The following is a 7,599-nucleotide window of genomic DNA, read 5'->3' as shown; positions in this document are numbered from 1 at the left end:
TATAAACTGCATACAGCATCCTAGTGTATTTTAGTTGTTTTCCTTCTCAAAATTGTCATATGCAGAACCATTACAAACTATCTTTTGATGCTGTTATTAACCACAAATGAGCTCAAATATGTTAGGTGGTTGCAACTGCTATAGTAACAGTAGAGGGACCCATCATATCAGCAATGCAAATTCTGATAGCAGTCACTGGCTGTGCTCTGCATAGCAAAGATATTACACATTTTGTTTACATTGTTACAGACACAAATCTGTTCTGTCCTCTTTTCTCTACTCCCCTTGTCTTTTCCTAACAGGTGATTGTTTGACATGAGAACATCCATCACTTTGCTTAATGTGTACTTTACTTAATGTATTGTATTTTCATTTTTCTCGTGACTGGTGCAAGAAGAATACAATTTTAGGAACATAATGTAAATTAACAATGTAAAAAAAAAGGTAGAAAAAAACTGCCTAGTCCACAAATAAAAAAAGGCTCTTGAGGAGAAAGCACTTGCATCAATAGACCTTGCAACATTCCAGGAAGGTCAACAAATTCAGACTGTCAGTGCAAGAAGGGAAGTGAATTCCCGAGTTGGAAATCCTCTCTGAAAATAACCCAACCCCAGCCATTATATACAACAGCCCCTATAATTATATATATATATATATATATATTCTGGGGGGTTGTAAGCTCATGTGTCTCTGCTGGTCTCAACTGATAGGGAAAAGCACAAAATAAGGCTCTATTTTAAAATTCAGTATGTATTCTGAACCTGAAACTTAAAGGGCATAATAGGTTCCCTGCTACAGTGATTAAATGTTTTTAATATTCTCTGCATACCTGTTTGTTTGCATGGATGTAACCCCTTTTCTAGTTAATTTTGATCTCTGAGATTTTTTTATAGGAAATGTATAACAAATCACGACAGTCAAAGCTGCATCACAATACAAGAAAAGTTTAATATTTTTAGCAAAAATATTAGTAAAATTGGGTTGATCAACAAATAGAAAAAGGAAGAAAAATAAAGAGCAAGAAGTAATAAAAGGAGGCCCGAATAAGAAGATAAGTAAAAATATATATGTTGCCAAAGGCCAAAACAGTCCCTATAGTTCTTTTGTCATCTTGAAATCTACATAGTAATCTCGCATGTGATGTTAACAATGTGAGTCACTGTCTTATTCTAGGATTGGCCTGATTTTTAATGCCTTAACATTATTTTTTGCTGTCATGCGTATGCAAATAATTAATATTATAATTAATCCTCTGAAGCACAGATTGCATTATTTTTATGGTAAAATATTTGGATACAAGGTTGTAGCCCTGTCGGTCCCAGAATATTAGACTGGGGTGGGTGAGGTAATATCTTTTATTGGACCAACTTCTGCTGGTGAGAGAGACAATAGAAGTTGGTCCAAGAAAAGATATTACCTCACCCACCTTGTCTCTCTCCAAAATATTGGTGCAGTGTTCACCAGTGTGAGAGCATCACCAACAGACCTGAATCTCTTAGAACATATAATTTAATTATTTGTTGCTATTACAGGATCAGGGCCCTATTGTGCTAGATGCTATACAAATATATCAAAACATGTTCCCTGCCCTACCTTTGGGCTCAGCTACATCCAGTAGAAACTGGGATCCTGAGCATTCTACACTCCATTGCAACAGTGGGGAGGAGTTGTTACAGGGGTCCGAATACAGGGTTCCCAACTCCTCGTGACATCCTGAGGAAGTAGACTGCCAGGTGAGGGAGATCACCTGGTTTGCAGATTGTTAAAACATGTTCAAAGCACCATTTCAGTACAAATTCCTGGGACATCCATACAAAACCAGGCTGTGTTGATCACCTTAGCCTTCCTCTCTGATATCTGCTAAAGAGTCTCTCACTGCCCTAAGGCAATAATTCATCTGTAAAATGAGCAACATGGGTGAGATCCTCTAGTTTCACTTTGGGGCATATTCTGTTTCTTCTAATCCCATCCCTACTCTCTAGAGAAACACCAACCAATGTGGCCCCCACTTTATAATGGCCATTTTAAAAAATAACAATCGGTGGTTTGTTTTTTCTCATCTGATTAATAGCCTTTTTAAGGAAGGTCAAGTCTGTGCCTCATCACTTCATAGGGAGATAGATAATCTGAAGTGTAGTTTCAATAATAAAGACCTCTGAATACAATATTAGGTAGAAGTTATTGTTGGCTGTGGAGGGTGGTGAAGGGGGAAGGTACAAAGAGTAAAGTTTTTGGTTGTTGTTTTTTTTAACTAAAATCTGCTCCTTATGAGAAGAATACACAGGTTTCAATTTAGATGGAAGTACATATGATTTCTTGTAGGATAGTAATACAGTATATATTTGATGCTCCAACTTTGGCAAGGCTATTCCAGTTGTTAGTCTTCTCAGCATTCATGTTCCTTTGAGATCGTCATGAGGATAGTCACAAGTGATTTTTGGCAGGACATAATTGCATTTTTGGAGAGGAAAACCATGTGGGGTTGAACTGGTGACAGAATAAACATGTGTGATTGTTCCTATTTCAGAGTGGTTGGTCCCTCATTTAGGAGATGTCTTTTAAACATGCAAAGAGCCTTTGTATCCAGAGGAAAAACAAGATAATACAAACTGTAGAAACTATGCCAGACATTTGCCCCTACCTCCACAGCAGTAGATGAGAGCTAGAGGAGCTATACATAATATATATTTAAAGATGTAAAATGTAATCAAATAATTTCTAACTTTCAGTGGTTGGAACTAGCAAGGGGAGCATGAGAGAGGTGCCCTGGCACTGGGTGTAACAGGAGTGGTCTGATGGCCCTTTAGCAAAATCCATGTTCATGAGCCCAGTCTGAGAAGAGACACCAAGAGGTGGTCTGCAGAACCCACACCCATGTCCCAGACGACACTGGAATAGAGGCCAGTCCATCCTAAAGCGAGAGTGGTCTGGAAAAAGAAATAGGACAGGAGGGAAAGATGTGAGGACCATGGGGAAAAGAACTAGGTAGTTAATATAGGGGAGGGAGAGAGGTAGAGTTGGGAACAACATGAGCCAAGGAGGAAAAAGGGAGAGATGGGGGTCGGGGTAATAGAAGAGAATATCGAGGCAAAAAATGGAGGAAGCCAGGAATTGGGTAGGAAAAGTGAGAGAGCACGGGGGAAAGGAAGGGATAAAAAAATAAAAGGAAGAGAAATACACAGGAATGAGATACGGTGTAAAGAGGACAGTGGGCAACAGAAGGAGAGAAAAAGAAAAGTCTAGAGGAATGGAAGGGAAAGGGAGAGCCAGACATGAGAGACAGCTGTAGGGGTAGAATTGTTTTATTAATTGATTCTGTTCTCCGCATTTAAAAAAAAAATATTTATGTATTTTTTGTACTTTCCTATAGGGGAAAAAAGCTAAGGGGAGGTGGGGTGTTTGGTATGTGTGAGGAGGGTATCTGGGCTCACCATGGCTCAGGGCCCAAGTGCAGGGAGCAGGAGTACTGAGAATCACTGAACTGGAGGTGAGCCATATTTTGTATGGGATGGGAATAGACTCAAATTTTTTCCTCTATAAATCAAGCAATGCACACAAGGACCAACCACATCTTTGAGGCTGATGGAGTTACACTAGGAATGGATTTGGTTTACTAGTCTATAACTGATTGATTTAGCGTTCACACAGTAATTCTGCAAACAGTAGGCCATAAAGCACTTGGTTCCAAGAGAAGGTAGTTCTTATATGGGTTATATCCCATCCCATAATGCAGAATTTGAGCAACACCTACATATACAAAAACTCTGTTGATAGGGCAGGGGAAAGAAGAAATCTTATCTCTCTGCTGAGTATAGTCTTAATCCAATTCCCACTTAGGTCAACGGGAAGATGTGATGGGATCTGATACTGGCATACAGACTGGAACTGTGGGACTGCTGTGCCCCCTTAAGTCTCCAGCCTGGGTGGTGTCTCACAAAGCTATGCCAGTGACAAACAGCAACCCCCTTCAGGCGCTGTGATCACTTAGCCATCAGCATCTGGAGACACACAACCTAAGCCACTCATGAATAATACAGAGAGGGACACCAGCCAATCACCCAGCCCCAAGCCTTGCACTCCAGAAATATACCACCTTAGGCTGCTCAAGACTCACTTGGATTGTGCAAGCTAATTAATTAGTTCACCACTCTGACAAAGGGTAGTGGACATGCAAGTCTTTGTTAACCTGAGCTGAGATTCCCCAGGCACTTCCACCAAACCCACACTGTTTTAGGTAAAACAGAAAATAGATTTATTAACTACAGAAAGACAGATTTTAAGAGATTATAAATAGCAGGCAGAGAGATCACAGTTGGTTACATAAGAAGTAAAAAAAATGTTTAGTCTAAATTCTACAAACTAAGCAGGATTTGAATCAAGCAGTTTCTCACCCCACTAGATGTTCCAGGCAGTTTACAGCTCTTAATACACAGGCTGGATTCCTTTCCCAGCCTGGGACCAATCTCCTTAATTTAGAGTCTTTGTCTTCCAGATGATCTTCCAGGGAGGTGAGAGGCCCAGTGATGATGTCACGGTATCTCTTTTATATTTTCTTCCAGCTGCTAGAAAGATCCTTGCTGTGAGGTGGGGGTTAGGCAGCCCTCATTGGGTACGTGCCCTCTCTGAGGAATTTCTGGGGTAGTGGATTCTTCTTAATGGGCCATCAACACCTGTCTAGCTAGTCCCGATGTAAATCTGTTTTACTAGATGCTCCTTTATTGCCACTGAAAGGCTGGCTGTGGGCATCTCCCAACTTCACAACATATTTCAGTCTCACACACACACAGAAATACTTCATAACTTCAGATACAATGGTAACTCAAAATTCAACAGGGTAGTAATGTGCAACAAATCAAGACTTCTTACGTGATACCTCACAAGGCATACTTTGTACAAAACACATTGTAATCATATTACAGTGGTGAATATGGGGGTCTAGGGTGCTACTTTGAGGTTCAGAGTGTCACAGAAGACTCCTATAGATTTCAGTGGGCTTGAAATCAGCCCCTATGTGTGTCAATAGAAAGTTAAGCTAATTTCCATTTACAGTAAAAGAAAATTATTTTTCTTTTTCATATTACTTTTGTAGTAATATTTATTTAAAAGCTTGTTTTTTCCATATGTGGGTGTGTCCTTTATATCATCAGTAGTTACCTCCCTCACATTGCTTATTCACAGTACACAGGAGAAGCAGCAAGGGGTGTAGAACCCCCCAAATGGTTTTTGACATCAGGCACAATTACATCATATTGACCGAGACTTTCAGTTCTTTTCTGCTGGCCACTAGTAGTTCGTTCTGTTACATACAGTTGTCCTTGGAAGCTGGTTGCATGGCTGGGTCAGCCGCCCATTGTTATGCTCATGCTTTTCAGTCACACATTGAGAGAGAGAGAGAGAGAGAGAGAGAGAGAGAGAGTCCTGCCAGTTGATGTTTATAGTTACCAGTCTGTTGTAGCTCGAGTCAATCTAATGGCCAGTTAGATTAAGCACGAGTGAGGAGCTGGGCTCTTGTCGGTCGCGATCCGATGCTCTAAGGCTTTGCAGGACTGAACCCAGAGTTCCATGGCAAAACACCCCAGCTTTATAGTTGTAAATTCCCATTTGAGTCCATGCGTTTTGCAATGTCATCCTATAATCATTAGTCCTTAAATGGTGTTATCATTTGATGGTTATTGTCAGGCTTCCCATCATTATCTCCTATTTGTTGTCTCGCCTTCGGGGTTGCCTGCTCACCTCTGAGGTCATCAATGCTGCTAACATGTTTACAGGGCTGGTGCAAGGATGTTTCGCGCCCTAGGCGAAACTTCCACCTTGCGCCCTCCCCCTTCCCCAAGCCCCGCAACAGCTCCCCACCCTCTCTCCGCCCTGAGGCGCCCCCCCCGGGGCAGCTCCCCACCCTCCCCTCCGCCCTGAGGTGCCCCCCACGGCAGCTCCCCACCCCTCCCGGCCCGGGGAGCTGTGCAGCAGCTCCCCAACCCAGCTCACCTCTGCTCCGCCCCCTCCCTGAGCCCTGAGGCAGCTCCCCACCCCCCCCGCCCTGAGCAAGCCCCCCCCCCGTGGCAGCTCCTCCCCCCACCCGGGGAGCCGTGCGGCAGCTCCCCACCCCAGCTCACCTCTGCTCCACCTCCTCCCCGAGCACACCGTCGCTGCTCCACTTCTCCTGCCTCCCAGGTTTGCTGCTCCAATCAGCTGTTTGGCGCTGCAAGCCTTGGAGGAAGAGAAGCAGAGCGGGGCGGCATGCTCAGAGGAGGAGGCGGAGCAGAGGTGAGCTGAGACGGGGAGTTCCCCTGCATGCCGCCTGCCCCCTTACTTGCTGCAGGCGGCCCTCCCCGCGCCTCCTGCCCCAGCTCCCTCCGCCTAAATGCCAACGATGACCGGGGCGGTCGAAGATCCGGCCGCCATGGTCACCGCCGAAGAAAATGCCGCCCCCCAAATGCTAGTGCCCTAGGCAACCGCCTAGGTCGCCTAATAGGTTGCACCAGCCCTGCATGTTTAGGATCGGATACAATGGATGTTTTCTGATTGTCTCCTGGTCTTTCCAAGTCTCTCACTTTTTCTTGACTATCTGGACATTTGTGATGGCTTTCACACCTTATCACCTCATTCACACAAACAATCTCTTACAGAAACCTTCAAAGGTATACAGACAGCAGTATTTTATATTCAGCAGAATACATTGTAAATCAAGTCTTGCTAAATCTTATAACTAAAACAATTCACACTGGGGCTTCAGGCCCTCAATGTTCCTCTAATATCCTTAACATAGATACAATACAAGATCCTGTCTCTTACTTACTAAAACCTTAAAACAAAGAAATGTATATTTAATTAGAGTGCCTAATTTGTAATACATATAGGAAACCATAGTAGACATTATAACTTATCCTAAAACAAAAAGGTGACCATAATCAGTCATAAGGATTGTTCTGGTCTGTCATTCCTTTCTGCTATTCAAAAAGGGTGGCTGACAGGATGAAATCAAATCATACATTAATTCTCATAGTACAATTATAAAATCCTGCTCCTACACCATTGCTTCCACTGAGCTAAACTCCAGAGGGCCTGGGCATATGGCACATCCTTAATGGGCACCAGTGTGCAGCAGTTAGTCGAAAGGAGACGTCTTTTGTTTTCACATGGTGTTTTCTTTCTAAATACCATTTAAAAAACAATAAATCGAGTTAAAGTTGTGATTTAAAGCAACAAAGGAGAGAAAACAAAAAGCCACATTTGACACCCATCATCCCAAAGCAACATGTCACTCCCTAGCCTGAACTCTTACGCCTTTTTGCTTGTTTTGTTTCCACAATGGTCTGAGATAAAGATGCTTCCTGACTCTTGTGTCTTTCCAAGTTCATCACGTCACAATTTTCAAACTTGGAAGCAAATCTGATTTTAGTAATGTTTGTCCTGCTGGAATGTTTACATGGCACTAAATGGAGTAGATGTGGCATCCATACTGCATAATGGGAGAATTCTACAAATATGTATTAGAGTCAGATCTAATGTCCATTGAAGTCAATGGGAGATTTCAGTGGGTGCTGGATAAAGCCTTAATTCATTAGATAATTTCTGTTTGTAGAGCGAGTCTTCAGGATA

This window comes from Malaclemys terrapin, chromosome 7 (assembly GCF_027887155.1).
Source record: "Malaclemys terrapin pileata isolate rMalTer1 chromosome 7, rMalTer1.hap1, whole genome shotgun sequence".
NCBI lineage: Eukaryota > Metazoa > Chordata > Testudines > Emydidae > Malaclemys > Malaclemys terrapin.
The sequence above is the reverse complement of the archived record's forward strand: the minus strand, read 5'-3'. Positions refer to the sequence as shown.